Here is a 20,626-nt window from a genome sequence, read left to right as displayed (position 1 = left end):
TAAGGTAAATAGAGTTTTTTTTTGTTGTCGTTTCCTGTTCCCACTGCAGGCGAAACTACAGATATATCATCATCGTCATCACCGGCCTATCTGCGCCCACTGCAGGGCAAAGGCCTCTCCAATTATTCTCCAATTACCCCGGTCCTGTGCAAACTGTGACCAATTTGTCCTTGCAAACTTCTTGATTTTATCCGCCTATCTAACTTTCTGCCGCCCCTTGCTACGCTTGCATTCTCTAGAGATCTACTCTGTTACCCTTAATGAACAACGGTTATCTTGCCTGCGCATTACATGCCCTGCCCACGCCCATTTCTTCTTAATTTCCACCAGCATGTCCTTAACACGCGTTTGTTCCCTGACCCACTCAGCTCTCTTCCTGTCCCTCAATATTACACCTATCATTTTCCGCTCCATTGCCCGCTGAGTCGTTCTCAATTTAAGTTGAACCCTCTTAGTGAGCCTCCACGTTTCTGCCCCGTAGTTGAGCACCGGTAAGACGCAGCTCTTATATACTTTCTTCTTCAGGGAGAATGGTAGGCTGCTATTCATTATCTGGGAGTGTCTGCTGTATGCACACCGCCCCATTCTTATCCTTCTAATTATCTCTGCCTCGTGGTTGGGATCCGGGGTCACAACTTGGCCTAATAATATATATTCTTTTACTACCTACACTACTTCGCCCCTTATTCCAAACTGTTGTGCTGTCCCGAGGTTATTGATCATTACTTTAGTTGTCTGCATATTAATTTTCCGGCCCAAGGTTCTACTGCGTTCGTCTAGTGCGGAATCATGCTTTTCAATTCGTCCCCCGAGTTACTTAGCAAGGCAACGTCATCAGTAAATCTGAGGCTACTGAGGTGTTCTCCATTAACCCTTACTCCCACCTGTTCCCAATCCAATGTTCTGAATACTTCGTGTACACATGCTGTGAATAACATTGGAGAGATTGTGTCTCCTTGTCTGACGCCCTTCCTAATAGGCATTTTACTGTTCTCCTTATGAAAGATGATGGTAGCTGTGGACCCATTGTAGATATTCTCTAGTATTTTTACATAATGCTCATCTACTCCCTGGTTCCGTAATGCCTGAATAACTGCAAGGGTTTCGACCGAGTCGAATGCTTTCTCATAATCTATGAAGGCTATATATAGGGGTTCAGAATATTCAGCGCACTTCTCTATAACCTAATTGATCGTGTGAATATTGTCACAATGCCAACGACAACGGAGTGGTCTTGAAGGAAAACAAGTTTATTGGAGCAAACTTGTGCTCCCGTAACGACTCAAAGATTACACAGGCGGTGAAGCAGCAGTCAGCAAAGGGACGCATCCGCAAGCGAGCGTCGGCGATCCAAAGCCGTGGCGTCTGCTCTTCAGGAATTTATCTTTCAGCGCAAGTGTTTCTGGAACCACCGATTCACATCCAGAACATTGTAGATCACAGAAGATTATTCTGGGCTAGCGACGTTAGGGCGAAACAGTCTGCTTATCTGAATGTGATAGCCCGTGCGGCATAAAAATAAGGAATGGAAGCCGCGCTTTGCTTGGAACGCCGATAACACAGCCAGGTGTGGCCCTGCAGTAAAAACAAACAATTAATATACAAATCGATACATGACTCCCGGCATTACCGCCCCTCCCCCTTTAAGAGTGCATCGACCCGATGCAAAAAAAAGAATGTCCGAACAAATAACAAAGAAAGTCCGTCATCCTGCATAGTAAGGTGTCAAGCGAACAACGTGAGACGACTTCGGGCCGCGTCCGTCGTCGTGATGTTCCGGAATCACCATCGGGGATCACCTAAAAGGTAGGTTGGCCGACACATCGTAGAATCTGGTAGGGTCCAAAATACCGTCGCAGAAGCTTCTCACTGAGTCTGCGTCGTCGGATGGGAGTCCAAACCCAAACACGGTCCCCTGGGTCGTACATGACTTCTCGGCGTCGGAGGTTGAGGCGCCAGAGTCCACCAGCTGCTGGTTCGTTGTACAAACTCGAGCGAGCTGGCGGGCCTCCTTCGCGCGCAGAAGGTATCCTTGGACGTCGGGGTGGCCGTCGTCGTCTTTTCCATGCGGAAGCATGTATTCAAGCATCGTAGTCGGCAAACTTCCGTAGACAAGCTCGAACGGCGTCATTTGCGTAGTTTCCTGGATAGCCGTGTTGTACGCAAACGTGACATACGGGAGCACGTTGTCTCAAATCTTATTTTCAACGTCGACGAACATTGTCAGCCTATCCGCGATCGTCTTGTTCGGACCTTCCGTTATTCCGTTCGTTTGGGGGTGGTAAGCCGTCGTTCTTGGTTATCCGTGTTGCTGTAGCGTAAGAATCCTTGCATAAGGCTCCGCAGGGAAGGCCTTTCCGCGGTCCGTGATTATGACTTCCGGGGCTCCATGTCGCAGCATAACTTGGTTCATGAAGAACTTCGCGTCTTGTGCCGCGAACCATGTATCCGTTTGTTTATTTTTTGTTTGTTTTTCTGCCGGACCACGCCAAGCTGTGTTATCTGCATTCCAAGCAAAGCGCGGCTCGTTCTTTCCGCACGACGGTAGCCAATGTTTTAAGGAACTCGCTTTTAAAGAGAGTCTAGTTGCTTAGCGAGCTTTCATTGTTCTCGAACCACGTTCGGGCTGTATCTCCACATAGAAGAAAACATGGCGGAAAGTTTCTTCGTCATCCCAACTGTTAAAGATGCTTACGCGCTCCACTTTCTCCAACCACTCATCAGGGTCCTCTCCAGGACATCCGCGGAACGATGGTGGTTCCCGAGGCTGACGCAGGACGAAGGCAGGATTAGAAGCGCTGGTCATGGTGCCTGCGTTCATCATGGTGTTTTTCACGTCGTCTTCTTTCTTCACATTGTCCTTAAGCAGTCCAAACGCTGGTTGAAGACCTTGCTGTCGGCGGATGAGACGAGTTGGGATTGCTTGTCGGCTTGAGGATGCCTTAGGGTTCATGTATCCGGCACCGCCACCAGATGACACAATAGCAAAGACGACGCAGTGGTCTTGAAGGAAAACAAATTTATTGGTGCGAACTTGTGCTCCCCTAACAACTCAAAGAATACACAGGTGGTGAACAGCAGTCAGCAAAGTGACACGTATACGCAAGCGAGCGTCGGCGATCGAAAGCCGCGGCGTCTGCTCTGCAGGCATTTATCTTTCGGCGCAGGTGTTTCTGAAACAATCGATTCACATCCAGACCATTGTAGATTAGAGAAGATTATTCTGGTCTAGCGACGTTAGGGCGAAACAGCCTGCTTATCAGAGTGTCACGGCCCGTGCGGCATAAAAATAAAGAATGGAAGCCGCGCTGTGCTTGGGCCGCAGATAACACAGCCGGGCGTGGCCCGGAAACAAAAAAAAGTATATATAAACAAACCGATACATGGTTCGCGGCAATATGGTCTATTGTTGAATAACGTTTACGAAACCCTGCTTGTTCTTTAGGTGGACTTTAATTTAAGGTGGCAGGAATTCTGTTAGCGATTACCTTGGTAAATACCTTGTAGACGACTGCCAGTAAGCTGATCGGCCTCTAATTTTTCAGGTCCTTCATGTCCCCTTTCTCATGGATTAGGATGATGTTCGCGTTCTTCCAAGATTCCAGTACGCTTGCGGTAATTAGGCAATGTGTATACAGGTTTGCCAGTTTTTCAAGTACAATTTCTCCTCCATCCTTCAAGAGGTCTTCTGTTATCTGATCCTGCACAGGTGCTTTGCACCCTTTTATTTCTTTCAAAGCCTTCCTTACTTCTTCGGTCTTTACTGGTGGGATGTGTATCTCTTCTGAACTACTTTCTCGTTCGTCATTATCCTGGATGTCCTGGCTACTGTACAGATCCCTATAGAACTCCTCGGCCACTGTGACTATGTTATCCTTATTTGTGATGACATTGCTTTGCTTGTCTTTAAGTGCATACAAATATTTTTCCCCACGCCAAGACGCCTCTTTACTGCTTTCAGGCTACCTCCGTTCTTTACAGCGTATTCGATTCTCTGCATATTGTACCTCCGCATGCCAGCTATCTTACACCTATTGATTAACTTAGAAAGCTCCGTTAGTTCTATTCTGTGAGCTGGGGTGGAGATTCTCATTGTTTGCCATTTCCTAATTAGATATTTCGTCTTGCGGGAAAGTTTACCAGTATACTGTCTGCCCATCGTGCCCCCGACCTCTACTGCACACTCCGTGATAATGCATGTAAGGTTGTCGCTGGGTTCCTGTGTCGTAAGCTGGGCTTCCTTGGTAAGAGCTGTGTATCGGCTCTGTAGCGCGATCCTGAATTCTTCTACTTTATGCCTTACTGTTAGCTCATTATTCGGCTTCTTTAGTACTAGGTTGTTACAGTTCCTCCTGAAATCTAGCTTAATTTGAGATCTTACCATACGATGGTCACTACACCTTACCCTTCCGAGCACTTCCACATCCTTCAAAACGCCAGGGTTATCGCCGAATATGAATTCTATTTCATTTTTATGGTCCTCGTTCTGGCTCCTCCACGTCCACTTCCGGCTCTCCCGTTTACACAAGGAGGTATTCATTATGCGTAGGTTATACTGTTCTGCAAACTCAACTAGTAGGTCCCCCCTGCTATTTCTACATCCCAGACCATAGTTCGCAAGTGCCTTGTCTCCTCGGGCTACTTTTTCTTTTTTCCTTTTCCTTAGCAAGTTAACTGACCCCGCCACTTAGAAATGCCAACTTCGAAGCATCCAGACCCGCGCTAATCCCCCGCTGAGTAGCTAAAAGCCGAATCAGAAAGCAGAACAAACCATTCGCGTTCTCATTCCTTTCTGGGCCCATCTCCCTCTCCGTCGCGGGGAAGAAATACGCTACGCGTGCAGCGATCAACCCTGTGGTATGTCCCTCGGGCAACGTTTTATTTTTTCCTTTTCCTTAGCAAGGAAACTGACCCCACCGCTTAGAAATGCCAACTTCGAAGCATGCAGACCCGCGCTAATCCACAACCGAGTAGCTAAAAGCCGAATCAGAAAGCAGAACAAACCATTCGCGTTCACATACCTTCCTGGGCACATCTTCGTCTCCGTCGCGGAGAAGACATACGCTACGCGTGCAGAGAACAACGCTGCGGTATGTCCCTCGGATACGCGTTCGCACAGAGGCCCAGGACCCAGCTCATGCGGTCTCTGCCGCGTGCAGATAATACGCTGCGTGTTCAGAGAACAAGGTTACGGTATGTGCCCCGGGCTACTTTTTTATTTTTCTCCCTCTTAGTAGGCCACTTTCCAACCCCCCTCAGCGAAGGAATTGTAATTGCGAAATTTCTCGAGTGGGCTAATGCTCTGACGTGTGTTTAAAAGCCAACTCAGCAGGCACGTGCGCATTCGCGTTCGCACAGACTCCCGGGACCCAGCTCATTCTCCGAAGGGGAAAGAAAATAGGCTTGCGTGTTCTGTTTCGATATGTCCCCCGGGCAACTTTTAATTTTCCTCCTCGCGTGTAGACAGACCGTGGTTCGAATCCCGGTGCCGGACAATCCCCCCCCCCAAAAAAAACCTTTGCAATTCTGGATTTGCAGTTGGGGCTTGGGGTGCGGCCTGACCCCGGCGACCATTGCCGGTAACGCACTCCCTCACCAGAGCAGGATTGGCCACCCTGGTGTAGTAACGGCCACAACCGCCCATGAATACGCCAATTAACCCACGGCACTCAACCTCCAGTGGCTGCGAAGCAACTGACCACGGCGGCGGTCAGACCTGTGACGCAGCAGGGGGTGCTAAGAATCCCTGGACCCGGACAGGCCGTCATTAGAATCTGAACCTCGCAACGTTTAACACGAGAACCTTTTCGAGTGAAGCGAGTATAGAGGTGTTGTTCGGGGTATTAAAATGCATCAAATGGGATGTCATAGGGCTTAGTGAGGTTAGGAGAACCTGTGAAGCCGTTACGTTGCTGAAAAATGGACATGTTCTACGTTATCCCCGTCTAGAGGACAGAAGAAAACTGGGCGTAGAGTGTCTAGTCAATAAAAGCTTAGCTGGCAACATAGAAGAATACTATAGCATTAACGAAAGGGCAGCAGGTCTTGTAATTAGGCTCAATAAGAGGTACAATCTCAAGGTGGTACAGGGGTATGCCCTCACACCCAGTCATGACGACCAGGTAGTGGAACGCTTCTATGAAGATGTGGATTTGGAAAGAACTAAAGTAACAACACCGTATAACGTAGTAATGGGAGATTTCAATGTAAAGTAGACAAGCATCAGGCTGGAAACAAATATATATATATATATATATATAAGGCTTTATTTATTCCACGTTTAACGAGCTGCATCTTAGTATGGGGGACAACAACCACATCTAACATAAATCGACTTACTATATTTAAAATCTATTCGCCTCATAAATAACATCGACCCAATGCAAACCACAAAAGAGACCTTTGTAAATACAATATTATTCGATTTGACAACATGTACAAATGCCAGCTATTAAATATAATGTATCACGCTTCACCTGTTACTGCTGAGTTTCTAATACGATTAGCTGGATTGCAAAACCACTACACTAATTTAATACACAGAATACAACATTATGGGCTGTACCTTTATTTTGCACAAACTATAAACTACAGTCATTATCATATATTCCATCCCAACGTTGCTGAATCAGCACAAACATACAGTTGGAATGACTCGCAAGGAGCTGAAAAATATTTAGTGGTGTTAAATGTATGAGTACTTTTTCTGATTACCATCTTTCCTTTCTTCTTCAAGAGTCTGAACATTTTTTTCCAATAGGTGATAATAATGTTATAGTTATTATCCTTATCTTACACGTGCAAAGCGTATTCTTATCTTGTGCACAATTTCGTCATGATAGAATTATTATTTTGGTTTTTTCTTTGTTTCGTATTGTACTCTCGCATTATCTGCTGTTTATATATACCTTAGTTTTCTCTTGCTTGCTGCCATATGTGCGTATATGATGTGTCAACATTTGATGGGATATGTGTAGGTATATATTATTATATGTGCAAATATGTCTATAAATATATGTATTTATGTATGCAAATTGGTTTTATATGCAATATGCAACAAAAATACGAACAAAATGCACTATTTCTTAAGTTTAATTTCGCAAACACAGAAAACGGGGCGATTTTTTTCTATTGGTCATGGAATGTATTTTGTCTTCTTTCCATGGAGCATGCATACCGATTGCATGCCGTTGTCTATAGTAGCGTTTCCTCGGGCTTTGTAAAGCTCCAAAAGTGGCCTTTACCCGAGGAACCATCCACTTGTGAAAAAAAAACTGATTTCATTCGATTTCATAGATAAATGTTCCTTCCAAACTCCTAATGTCGAGCCGACACACTTGTCCAATTCGTTTGAAAATACTCAAACTATTAAGATTAGAACGACATAACGGCTGTTCGAGAAAAGTCCAGGTGAGTCGTCATTACGTCACTCTATATCTGGACCAATCGTTTAAAGTTTGCACGTGAAACCCCACCAGTGCTATTGTGAAAAAAGGGTATTTTGAATCTTAGCCTGTATTTTGTGTTATGGTGTCTCTAAATAGAAAAATCCTATTCTCATTTTCCTGATATTTCAACGCAACGACCCGGTTCGCGAACCGTTTCGGTCCCGGATTTGTTCGAAGCGGAACTGAACCAAAACGAAATGAATTCACCTGAGCCCGAAGCGAAGCCGAGCCAGTATTTTTTTTTCGCACGACAGCTTGGTTTTAAGAAGTTCATTCGGGAGAGGAGAAGGGGGAAATATAAACGTGCAGCGGATTGAATATTCTTTCCTAGTACGCGGCAGCGGTTTATGCATGTTGAGATATGTTCCGCGGGAACGCCTTTATTGCCCTGTGATTTTCACTTATGTGACCAGAGGATGCATGCAATACCTTCCAGTGGACCATACGTAATAGGGCTACACCAAGATGTAAAGATGTAAGGGTAGACAAAGGAATCGATGAGGAGCTGAAGTGCAGGGATGCACTATGCAAAAGCACTTCTCAATAAGTCACACTAGATGTGGCTGCAAATCTCGGGGTGACACCTTCGTTCTGCATTAGAAATGACAATACCAGACTGATTGCGATAATGAGTAGGGATTGCTCAAGTAATTTTTATATTTGGTGCTGTGATACTGTGCAGTGAATAACGTTACTGAAAAACGCAAAGAAAAATTCTCGACCGCTCTCGCACACTAACGTTGTCAAGCGATTTTAAACAGTAGTAATCTAGCCATGCATAGACAGACATAAGATAAGGCCGAGCGAATACACGAACATCACTTTCTAAGCGATAGTTACTTCCGCCCACAGTTTTTTTTGCAGGAAGCCATCATGTTGTCTGTTCTTTGTTTAACTTGCGGTTATGCCATGTACCTGCATCAAAGGTAAGTGGTTTGCGCTGAACACTTTCACAAATTACTGATAGATTCGCTGAATAAAATTTGTTGTGGCTTCTCCCGTGCAATAGTTCTTCTTGTCACCAGCCCCAGAGACGGCAATGAAGTTCAAGCGAGGCCAACCGTGCCTATACGAGTCGAAAAGGTCATGTACAGGAGCCTTTTTGTCCGATGTAGCTCCGGGACCCTTCTACGCTTTGTCCTGGCTAACGACATTCCTGTAGTGTGGCTGGGCATTACCGAGGCTCTCATCGTCATCCGTGGAGGCAAGCCATTTAAAGTGGGCAGTTTCATGGCATTGCTCATTCGCATTACAACCTTCCTCTTGCTTCGGCTTTTTTGTCACCAACTGCCGTGTAGAATACAACGCTCAAGAAATAGACACTAAGGGAGGAACGAGTAACAGTTCAAACTTTTACTCAAGGAAACAATTATCTACGGTTGTGCGTCAGCTCAACTCAATTATCTACGTCACCTCAACCACACTATCCCGGTTGGCCAGCACAGCATCACACTTACACCTACACTACCCCCAGGTAGGAAACTCCGCATTGACCTCGACTTCTGAACCGGGTAGTTATGATGTAGGTAGACACTTCACCATTGCACCATGAAGAATCAATGACGACTACAAGGAAGTGGCCAGCAGGCAGCCTGCTCAGGGGCTCATATGGCTGCCTTGTGTGCACAAGACATAAACAGCTCATCGTCCTCAATCACGGTTCATCTTATCTGTTCTCTCGCCAAGTAAAGTACTTGCCAAGCGTAAACACAAAATAACACAAGCCATCGCCTTCGCGGCAAAAGATTTTGTGAGGCCCTTAACTCCCTTTTTCATTTTTCTAAGTGTGGCGGACCTTTTTGTGTGGAACTACAAAAACAAGTGCTACTACAAGAGGATGGCGTAATATATTGCTCTCGCCGAAAAATAAAGGTAAAGCAGCTAGGGAGAAAAAATGGGTACGTTTTCTTAAAATTAGCATCGTTCCAAGACCTGAGGACCACAGTCAAGTGCATATACCTAAAGCCCCACAGGCTTATATCTGTACTCAGGTAACCCGAGGATATTTAACGTGTTTTAAAGGCAGGTACGAAGGCCTAAAACATTAACTAGAGCCTACGTTTTCCAGACGTGAAGTTTTGGTAACTAGCAAAAAGCGCTTCTGTAAATTTCTTCGTTACATGTCGCTGCGAACATCGGCAGTTGGCGGCACGACGTTATCAGAGTCATCGTTCGGTACCCCCGGGAACAAGCGACCCCACTCCGCTGCTCGTACAGATAGCGTAGCGGTGAAACGCTGTGAACATTTCAGGCTTAACTCTACTCTTTCAGGTCAAACACTGTTAAACAACACACGCTTCAGTATTTACATTGAGCCAAAAGCAGCAGTCTAAACGTCATTGTTACGTGATGTTGCGCATACTTGAGACTAGGGCGACTGGCCAAAGCTGATTTAAAGTACTGGGAAAAATCGCGGAAAAAGGATGGCTGAATATGGCAATGAAAGGACGCCTTCGTCAATCGCACGCTATAGCTTTTGTATTTAAAAAAAATAAACTCTTCCTCTGGCCTTCGTAATTCATAACTGACTTCTATATTATGTGCATGTTGGAGATACTAAAAATACAAAAGCTCCAGTTTTTTTAACAAATTTTGAACTTCAGTTAGCCATATTTCCCGCAAAAGTTACCATAGGGTCTTTTTAACAAAACAGACGCTCAGGCCAATACCAAATGAATACACATACGACAATATAGCTGAAGTTCCGCAACATGAAAGTGTCCTAAGGTAAAACACGCTGGTTTAATTTCAGGACAGATGATTTCACCGATTTACCTGAGTTTTCGCATACCGAGAGGGCAAAGATCATTTCTAATGAAACCAATTACTATGAAAGCGGAGTTAAATACTTGCAAGAACATTTACCAGTGAGTATCCTACCTAAGCAATTTTTTGCGTACAAAAGTCGTAGGTCATGTATTAACCACGTATTTTATCTTAGCTAAACTCAGACTTTCTATTTGAGTTAAAAAAAACTGTTGTTTCGGTCATGGGCACCTGGGAACGTTTTTGTTTTTGTTCTACAGGAAGATTTATTCAACTTTTCTTAGCGTAGTTCCTTCCTTTGGTAATTTATGGCATAAAAGTTACTTCAATGGACACAGCATGAATTTGCGTAAAGTCTTTAATAAACGAATCCAGAAAGCGAGCAATGATATTTTCATTTTTTTGGTTACTTAAGCTTTTTTCTGTTGTCAACGGAAATTTATTAAGAGTTCAGTATTGCCAAAGACTGGAGAAAAAAAAGGAAATCTCTTAAAACCAGATAAGAAGTAAGACGTTTAAACAAAGTAACGCCTTTCCTTGACGCCTAAAATTACTTTGTAGGCTTATTGCGTGTAGTTTTATATCTGTTTCTCCATAGTGTTTCAGTGTGTTGGTGCAGGCTCTAAAAACCCTGTGCGTGGTTTTCTTTGCAAGAAAGAAGTGAATATATAAATTTGGAGCACGAGGGTAGATTTACTGCACGCGAAAATATGGACTCAAAGATATTTGTTAGCGCGTATTATACGAGACCTTTCTGCACAGTCGATGCCTGTTTTGTACGCAGTACCAGCATAACCCTTTATAAAACAGTACCCGCCGCATTTATGCCACAACCCTCCATTTTTGATGCACTGTGGTTTACTATTTCAAACAACTAAAACACGTTTCACTTATGAGCAGCGAAATCATTGTAAAGATGTTTCCCTTTTTTTAGTCTGTTCCAACCAGATGAATTTCAGGACGCCAAAAAGTAGACGTAACAAATCAATGTTACAATGTGAACATTACCCAATAATGGAATTTTTGTTACAAGTGTAGTAATGATTCGCGTGTGTCTTTATAGCTTCAGAGGCCTCCTTTCTCTCAATTAGTGTACGTCACTACGTCGGCACTAGTTTTAAGAGCGAAAAAAAACACAGCAGACATAGACTTATACAAGTAATATTTTTGAAAAATGTTCCCGCTTTTCTAATAAGCGGAAATGCGACGAGGACAAGACCAGTTTCGGAAGCCGTAGGTCTATGCATATCTTGGTGTAAAGCTTTTGAAAATAACATTCACTCATTTGTACTGAACGCTGTTGAGTTCTCCCGTCTTCCATCGCTTTTTCTTTTTGGTTAGAGACCGCTAACTGGCGTAGAGAAAATATTTAATTAAGTCCTCTTGACGTATATTTGCATGTATGTATGTGTTTATGTATAATGTTCATTGGCGTATTTATGGGAGGTTGTGACCATTACTACACCAGGGTGGCCAATCCTTCTCTGGTGAAGGAGTGGGTTAGCGGCAATAGCCGCCGGGGTCAGGCCACTCCCCATGCCTAATTCTGCAATTCCATCAAAACGGGCATTTTTTAATCAGGTGGGAATTGTCCGGCACCGGGATTTGAACCGCGGTCCTTCTGCAGCGCGAGGCGGATGCTCTACATCCACGCCATCGCGCCACCCATGTATGTATGTATGTATGTATGTATGTATGTATGTATGTATGTATGTATGTATGTATGTATGTATGTATGTATGTATGTATGTATGTATGTATGTATGTATGTATGTATGTATGTATGCATGTATGTATGTATGTATGTATGCATGCATGCATGTATGCATGTATGCATGTATGTATGTATTTATTTATTTATTTAACGATACTGTTAGCCCCAGTGGGGCCGTTACAGGGTGGTAGACAACAAAACAAACAACACTAACAAAGCTTCTCAGTGTGATACAAAGACGCATTTTCATACACAAAACCAAGACCAAGTTTGAGCACAGATACCATTTGCACGCAGTGGCAAGCTATAGCGACAATGAAAACAAGCAACACGTGTTCAACAACGGGGTCTCATCGGCCAAGCAACATCCCCGCATACAAGCGGCGCAGCAAGTGTTCTGCAATGGAATGCGCAGGAACTACACGAAGAAACATGTTTACAGCGCGTGCGCAAGACAGAAGCACACGGAAATGCAAGAACACACGAATAAAACGTTACAGCAGCTATCCATCAGTTATAGGTGAGTAATGACGAAGCAGGTACGACTCAAACTGATTAACCGTGACTGCGGAAATTGCAGCCTGTGGCAGTGCATTCCAGTCTTCTATTGTTCTCGGCAGGAACGAATATTTAAAACTGTCTACCCTGGCATCAATTGCGAGAAACTGGCCCGCATGGCTACCCCTGACGGTGCGAGTGTTCCTAGGTTTTAAATACGAACTAGTGTCTAAGTTTAGGGAATTGTTTTTTAGCATAAAAAGAAACTTCAACCTAGCTATTCCCCGTCGGTCTGAAAGGCGAGGTAGGTTAAGATGGCTTAGCATGTCACTAACCGAATCAGTGCTTCTGAATATCGACAGAATAAACCTAGCTGCTCGCCTTTGTATTTTTTCTATCTTATCAATCTGGTATTTCCTATACGGATCCCATATAATACTCGTATACTCTAGCGTAGGCCACACAAGCGTGAAATATGCCGTAAGCTTTGCTTTGGCTGATGCCAGTTTTAATTTTCTTCAAAACCACAGCTTCTTTTCTGCAACGCTGCACAAATGATCAATGTGAGTTTTCCAACTTAAGTCTTCAGATAGGGTGACACCCAAATATTTAAAATGCGTTACTCGCTCTAACTCATACCCGTCTAATCGGCAGGAAAACGCCAACACATTTTTACGTTTTTTTGTGACTGTCATGTACGAGGTATTGCAATAGTTAACTTTCATTTTCAATTTATTGCACCAGCCGCCCAGATTATTCAGTGCAGCGTTTAAAGTGAGCTGATCTTTACGATGAGTTATTCTTGAATATATAAGGCAATCGTTTGCGAGCAGGCGAAGCCTAATATTAGGTGAAACTGTTTCTGCAATGTCGTTGATATAGCACAGGAAGAGCATCGGGCCGAGCATGGAGCCCTGGGGCACACCAGAAGTCACACTTAAAATACGGGATTTCACACCATTAATTTCAACAAATTGTGCCCTGTTAGAAAGGTACGATTTAAGCCACTCTATCAACTTCTTATTTACGCCGAGGCGTACTAGTTTCTCTATAAGCTGCGCGTGGGGACCCTCGCAGCTTATAGAGAAACTAGTACGCCTTTGACATATCAAGGCAAACTGCATCAATTTGACCCTTTTAATCTAGATATTGTGCAAAATCGTGGGTGGTTTCTACTAGCTGAGTAATATTTGATAAATTCAGCCCAAAACTATGTTGGCTAGGGACCGGAATATTCGAATCCTCAAAGTACTTGTACAGGCATTTCGACACGACTTGTACCAGTATTTTACAGCACATGCATGTAATTGAGATTGGTCTGTAATTGTCGACGCAGCATTTTGCTCCAGACTTATCAACAGAAACTACCTTGGCAGTTAACCAGTCACTGGGTAATGCATTTTGCTCTAGGGATGCTTTGAAAATAACCGATAGGTACTTCGCAACCCACTCTGCGTAACGCTTCAGGAATTCACTCAGTATACAATCCGGGCCAATAGATTTTTTAAGTGCGAATGCACTTCTTAAGCCAGCCTGAAGCGTCCGCCGCCGTCCGCATTCCGCCACCGTTCGCATAGCAACAGCAGCGGGTGCGCGCGCTCCTCGTCTTTCTTGGCAACGGGGGGAGATGGGCGCGCGCTGCCTGGCCGTTGACATGGCACATACCCACGTGGGGGATTGGCTAGGAATCGGGCGTGAGAAGGGCTAATGCACCCGCCTAAAGGAGTACTGACACGAAATTTCAAAGCTGAGATCCGCTGTAGCAATCAAGGACAACGACAACAGAAATAGGTGTCTGTGCATGGCACATACTCTCTTGGGAGATTGGCCAGGAATCGGGCGTGAGAAGGGCAAATGCACCCGCTTAAAGGAGTACTGACACGAAATTTCAAAGCTGAGATCCGCTCTAGCAATCAAGTACAACGACAACACAAATAGGTGTCTGTGAATAAATACATCTTTCTTTCTTTGTAGTTGTGTGTGTGTGTGTGATCTCTCTTTCGCGAACATTACCGAACCGCGCAAATTCAACTCCTGCATTCGAACTTTCACATTCTTCCCCTCGGGGAAATGCGGGGAATTTTTTTGTATCCATCTCGAGAAGAATCGAGAGAATGCCTTCCTCGGAAATAACGTCCGGCATGGTGCATAACGCAGACAAGCTACATGTATCGAGATTCGTCTTTCGAACTTCTGGGGCCGAGAACACAGAATGAAATTTGTCGTACATATTTGCAATCTGCGCACTGTCAGTAACAATGTTTCCATCAGCATCAAGATACTGCACATTCTCTTTAGGCTCGGCAAGGTGACGCCAAAACCGTAGGGGTGAAACTTTCATAAATTCGGAAAGCTTGTTTGAATAATAGTTTTCCTTTGCAGCTGACAGCTTGAGCTTTAATGTTGACGGAAGAGGCGATATCTCGCTTTGATTTTTTACTGCATACCGTTTCTTGCGCCTAATTTTGCGTTTGAGCTGAATAATTTCCCGACTCATCCAAGGATTGTGTTTCCTCACAGTTTTCATTCTTTGCGGTACAAACTTATCCAAGCAGTAATGAACTATAATTTTAAATGTACACCACAATTGAGTGACGTTCATTGCCACGTGAAACGAATCCAGAGATATTTCTAGATGGTCCAACCACATCATCAGCTTGGCTAAAATATTTCACCGTGATTACCTTTCTTTTAACATGGCTGGGTAAAATGAATTTTTTAATACAAAGCAATACCAATTTATGATCAGAGAGGCCTTCGTGAACCGTTACGGTGTATCCCTCTATTTTCCTATTCACAAATACCGAATCTAAGATTGAGTTTCTTGTTGGACCAATCCTGGTAGTTTCATTTACAACTTGAATGAAGTCATTATTAAAGGCAATATCCAACAATATCTCGCTGTGCTTAACATCTACGAAACCTGTTTTGTGAGTATCTCAACATATCCCTGGCAAGTTAAAATCTCCTCCAAGGATTACGCGTGCGTTTGAGGGGACGTTGTTAAAAATGTATTCTTGTAAGGCTTCCAAAAAGGCAACAGCAGCATTTGGGGGTCTATAGAGAGCACCAATAACTTAAGTTATTCCAGCCGACATTATGTTACACCAAACACTTTCTGTGCCTGGACAATCTTTCATGAGTACTGGTTGCATTCCCTGTTTATAGATAATTGCCACCCCGCCACCGCGAGCATCACGGTCATTGCGGATCATTTTGTCAGCGGGCGGAATTATTTTGGTGTCTTTTATATCTGGAGCAGCCAAGTTTCACTCACTATGACAATATCGGGGTTGTGCACAATAAGCAAATGCTCAAGTTCTATGGCTTTGTTCACTAGGCTTCTCGCGTTCATGTTTATCAACGTGAAATCCTCAGGTATGGGTGCACATTGTCACAGGTTTCCCTCAGCGCTCACCATCCTCTTATCAATTTTAGTTCTGCAGTTCTTCTCGTGGTCCCAGCAGAACACTTCGTTATCAATGGTAATCCTGTCATGCGTAAGTCTGACCTTTGAACCACTATTTTTTTCTTTTTTGGCACTCTCCCACAAGTTTCGGCATTTTTGCAATGTTTCCTGCGAGTATTCACTCGACACGGAAATTTCCGAACCTTTCAGCTTCTTACAGTTGCTGAATACTGCTGTTTTTTTATTGTAATGGAACAACCTCATGATCACGAGGCGGGTCTTATCGTCGAGCTTTTTTCCAAACCTGTGAATTCTTTCGACCGTATTCACTTTAACACCAAGGAGCTTGTCAAATACGTCATGCAAAACGTTCTGCCTAAGTTCTTCATCTGTTTTATTTTCGCCTTCCGGTATACCAAAGACAAGCAAATTGTTACGACGGCTCCTTTCTTCCAGGTGGACTAGCTTTGCGCCTGTGAACGGACAGTAGTTTCAACACTCCGGAAGGCCACTTCTACAGTCTCTATCTTTTCTTTGTTCAGTGGTACATTTTTTAACGTTTCTTCGATTTGCTCCATTTTCTGATGGAAAGTGACCAGCTGCTTAAAGAACGATTCATGGCTATCTTTAATTTACTGGATATCTTCCCTTAGTGCCTGCTGTACCTTCAAGAGTTCCTCAAGCATTTACTCGATTTGAGGGCCCGGGTTGGCCTCAACATCTCCAGCGAGCTTTAACAACATGGAAACACACTGCAAGACATTTTCAGCAAACACTTCGGGGCACGGCAGAACAATGGCAAACCTGTCATCGCATCTGAAACACTTTCCGTTTTTACGAACCTGGAAAAGCAGGATAGACCGTTGAGGCGCCTTCATTCGAACAGCTTCGCCGTGCCCACGAAGTGGCTCGCTGGCAACTGGGCTTATATAGCCGATGTTGTCTGTAGTTGGTGGACCGTTTCTCGTCCCGGGCGCATGCGCCGAACCACTGTAGATTGTAACGCTTCACGTAGGCGGCCAAAAATAGCGATCTTCATTTCGCTGGACGGCGAAACACGGGCGTGAAGCTTGTCCAACGCTCGTTGCATGACACAAGAAAGTCTGGAAAAGCAGGATAGACAGTTGAGGCGAATTCATTCCAACAGCTTCGTCGTGCCCATGAAGTGGTTCGCTGGCAACTGGGCTTATATAGCTGATGTTGTCCGTAGTTGGTGGAGCGTTGCTCGTCCCGGGCGCATGCGCCGAACCACTGCAGATTGGAACGCTCCACGTAGGCGGCCACAAATATCGATCTTCATCTCGCTGGACGGCGAAACACGGGCGTGAAGCTTGTCCAACGCTCGTTGCATGACACAGGAAAGCCTGGAAAAGCAGGATAGACAGTTGAGGCGCCTTCATTCCAACAGCTTCGCCGTGCCCACGTATGTATGTATGTATGTATGTATGCACGTACCTACGTGCGTATGTATGTATGTATGTATGTATGTATGTATGTATGTATGTAAGTATGTATGTATGTATGTATGTATGTACGTATGTATGTATGTATGTATGTATGTATGTGTGTATGTATGTATGTATGTATGTAAGGAAAGAGAACTTCGAACAAGCTAGAAACCCCTATTGTTGCCAACGTTTCAGCAAAGAGACTCGCCTTCGCCATGGCATACCCTCGCCTGGCTGGCGCATTATATAGGAGAAGGTGCCCAGGTGAGAGAAGAGAAGGAAGCGGAATTGAGAAAGCGGATTGGTTAGGGAATATGTAGGAGGAGACATTAAGGGGGAAATAAGGTTGTATAGTTTGATCCGCGAAGTCGGTAAGACGGAATTCAGGCGGTGGTTGATATTCTGGGAAATTCTTGGACAGAAAGGATGAGAGAGTGATTGTTGCCCCACCCCGCGGCCGGCAGAAAGGTTCTCAGAAACGCCGGAAGCACAACGGGTAGTTTGAGGAGTCCTTATAAAAAGCTATCCGCAAGCCCCAGGTAAAAATGAAAGGTTGAGAAGGAGAAAATAAGTAGTTGAAGGAAAAACGAAGAAAAAGGAAAAACCACACACACACACACACACACACACACACACACACACAAAATGGCAGCTTCTCCACTCCATGAATGATGGCAAAGTGGCGGAGTACGAAGAATAGAAGTGACATCCACGTTGCGCCCCCAGTGACACCCGATTTGCGCCCCGACCATCATTCGATTTGAGCCGTGAGTTGCACCTTGATTATACTCTAAACAAAACTACAGCTCACGATTCAAATCAAATTTTGCTTGATTTTCGCTTGATGGCGGTGTGCGCACAGATGAACGCGGACGGTCATTGGGATGGCCTCAGGTGATCCGTACCGTTACAGCGAGGGAGTAAGCGTTTGACTCACGCGTACTAACTCACGGTCGTAGTCCAAAAGGAATCTGCTTCCGGTATCGCTGGGGAGCGGGCGCGGGATGGCAAGCTCCTCCCAAGGAGCGGCTTTGGGGGGCCTTTCGGCCCGCGGTAACAGGAATTATGCTAAGGATACCGAGGATTATCAAGTTCTTTTACTTCAGTTCCCAACAGGTCATTCCGTGTTAAATACTGTGTTTCTGCATGCCGACATACGTGCCCGCTCATACCGTGTCGAGGATTTACGCGACACTTTGGCTTGTCTGGCACTGCTCCCCGAGGTTGTTGCATTGGGGGCTTATCAGATGAGTCTCGTCTGGGTGGTAACGTTCAAATCGGCGGATGGTGTTGAGAAGATTTTGGCTGTCACCGATGTTAAAGTGAAGGAAAGGCGCTGCAACGTGATCGACCCCAGAAAACAGGAGGTGCGCCTGAAACTTCACTGGCTGCTATACCACGTGTCCGACGATGCCGTCCGCGTCGCGCTCGCACCCTACGGCCGTGTCGGCGAGGTGCGCAAGGAGCGGTGGTGCGTCGACGGCATCCAAGAGAAAGCTTCAACCCTGCGGTCAGTGACCCTCAAGTTGAAAGCGGGTGTGACAGTGGATGACTTGCCGCACGATCTTCGTGTTGCGGTCGACAAGCCTCTCGTCTTCGTATCAGGCAGAGCCCCCCAGTGCTTGCGTTGCAACGCGAAGAGACACATCAGACGGGAGTGCAAGGTGCGCAAGTCTTCGTCGTGCCACCGCTTTGGACATGAGTCGAGTGCGTGTGTGAGGTCGTGCGCGACAGTGACAAGGGCAGCATGGGACGACGACCTTCGTGAAAACCTCATGGACGAGGCGGACACCGAGGAGAGGGCAGCCGGGACCAACGAAGTGGTGTCGGAGAGCTCCCCGGCGGTGCCTGTCATGGCCAAAGCTGACCGGAGCGTTCCTGCAAAGGAGCTGCTTGGTGAGCCGAAGACGCCAACCTCAGGTGATTCGTCCAGCCAGGACAGCAGCACCAAGGCAGCAGCCAGGAGAAGGGGGCGACGCCGACGACGCTGGCTCCCGTAGCGGACGTCACGAACATGGAGGTCGGTGGCGACGGATCCGGCGGTGACGCGGCAAAGCAGCAGCGCGAAGGCGACGACAACAGCCAAGGCACCGAGGTTCACAGCACCGAGGAGTCGCTTACGAAGGCGGTGCCGGGGTGACGCCCCAGCTTCCAGCCGAAGTCCAACGTTCCCCCCCGACCGAACGAAGCCACCGTGTACGCCTACTTAAGACAGCATGTCTCTTCGAAAGGTAGTTGGCCGGGTTTTGTCAATGGGTTTTGTGCCCTACGGCCTTTTTGGAAGCGCAAACGAACTGAATGGACCTACACAGTTAAGTGTTTGGAGTGTTCTACCGTCCTTAAGTATTTGTCTAGGAGTGGGGGAGGCGGAGGTGTCTTGAAGTTTACGGGGCCTCTACAGAGGAGGAAGTGTCACCTTTTGTGCTTGTTGGGCTGTATGGAGTCTATCGAAACCATCAAAACCACGAAGCGTTTTGTTTTGTCGTGTACTATTGTGTTTTGGGGGTTTGGGGCTAATGTGCAGTGTTTCTTTTTTCAAATGTGTGGATTTAAGTGCTGCATGGTAGGTCTGGGTCATCTTTTAACATGTCTTTAAGCAAGCCTATGCGCATATCCACGCCTAATGTGAGGGGTCTAGCTGATCGGAGGCGTCAGAACCAGTTGTATCGTCTACTGACCGATGAGGATAACGACGTCGTAGCCTTGTAGGAGACCAAGGTGGACAGGGAGGACCAGAGCGATCGTGTGGTGTGGCACTTTGGGTCGAGGTACGACGTTTGTGTCTCACACGCCGCGGGTTTATCCGCGGGTTGTGGCTGGTAATACGCCGTAGCCTAGGGGCAACTCTAATTACCGTTACAGCGTCAGAATCACGGTGGTTCGTCGTTTGTAACTTTCAGTTCTGTTTACACAAATGGCGTGTAATTTGTGTTTATGGCCCAACAAAGGCAGCCGAAAGGAAATTTTTTTGAAGATTGAAAAACGTGGTGTAATACAGAGCATTTCTTTGTGTTATTAGGCTACTACAATTGTGTGGGTTCAGCGAGGGATAAACGTAGCCTGAGCAATTTCAGAGATGTGAGTACAGCGGTTTTAAACGATATAGTCCCCGACGTCGCCCTTGCAGATGTAGCAATAACATGAGCAGTGCTGGCACCGTTCGTTACACGCATTTTCAGGGCACCAGTCACGCGCGTCTCGATTGAGTGTATGTATCGTTAGATCTTGTTCCTGAATGCGACGATTACCAAGTGACACCTTTATCTTTTAGCGATCACTACCTGGTGTTCGTAACACTTGGGAAGGGGGTAAAATGTCAAAATTTGTTTTCTTGGGGGCTCTG

The sequence above is a fragment of the Haemaphysalis longicornis genome, unplaced genomic scaffold (genome assembly GCF_048455015.1).
Source record: "Haemaphysalis longicornis isolate Haplotype H1 unplaced genomic scaffold, Haemaphysalis longicornis Haplotype H1 scaffold_16, whole genome shotgun sequence".
Classification (NCBI taxonomy): domain Eukaryota; kingdom Metazoa; phylum Arthropoda; class Arachnida; order Ixodida; family Ixodidae; genus Haemaphysalis; species Haemaphysalis longicornis.
Note: the sequence above shows the minus strand (reverse complement) of the source record.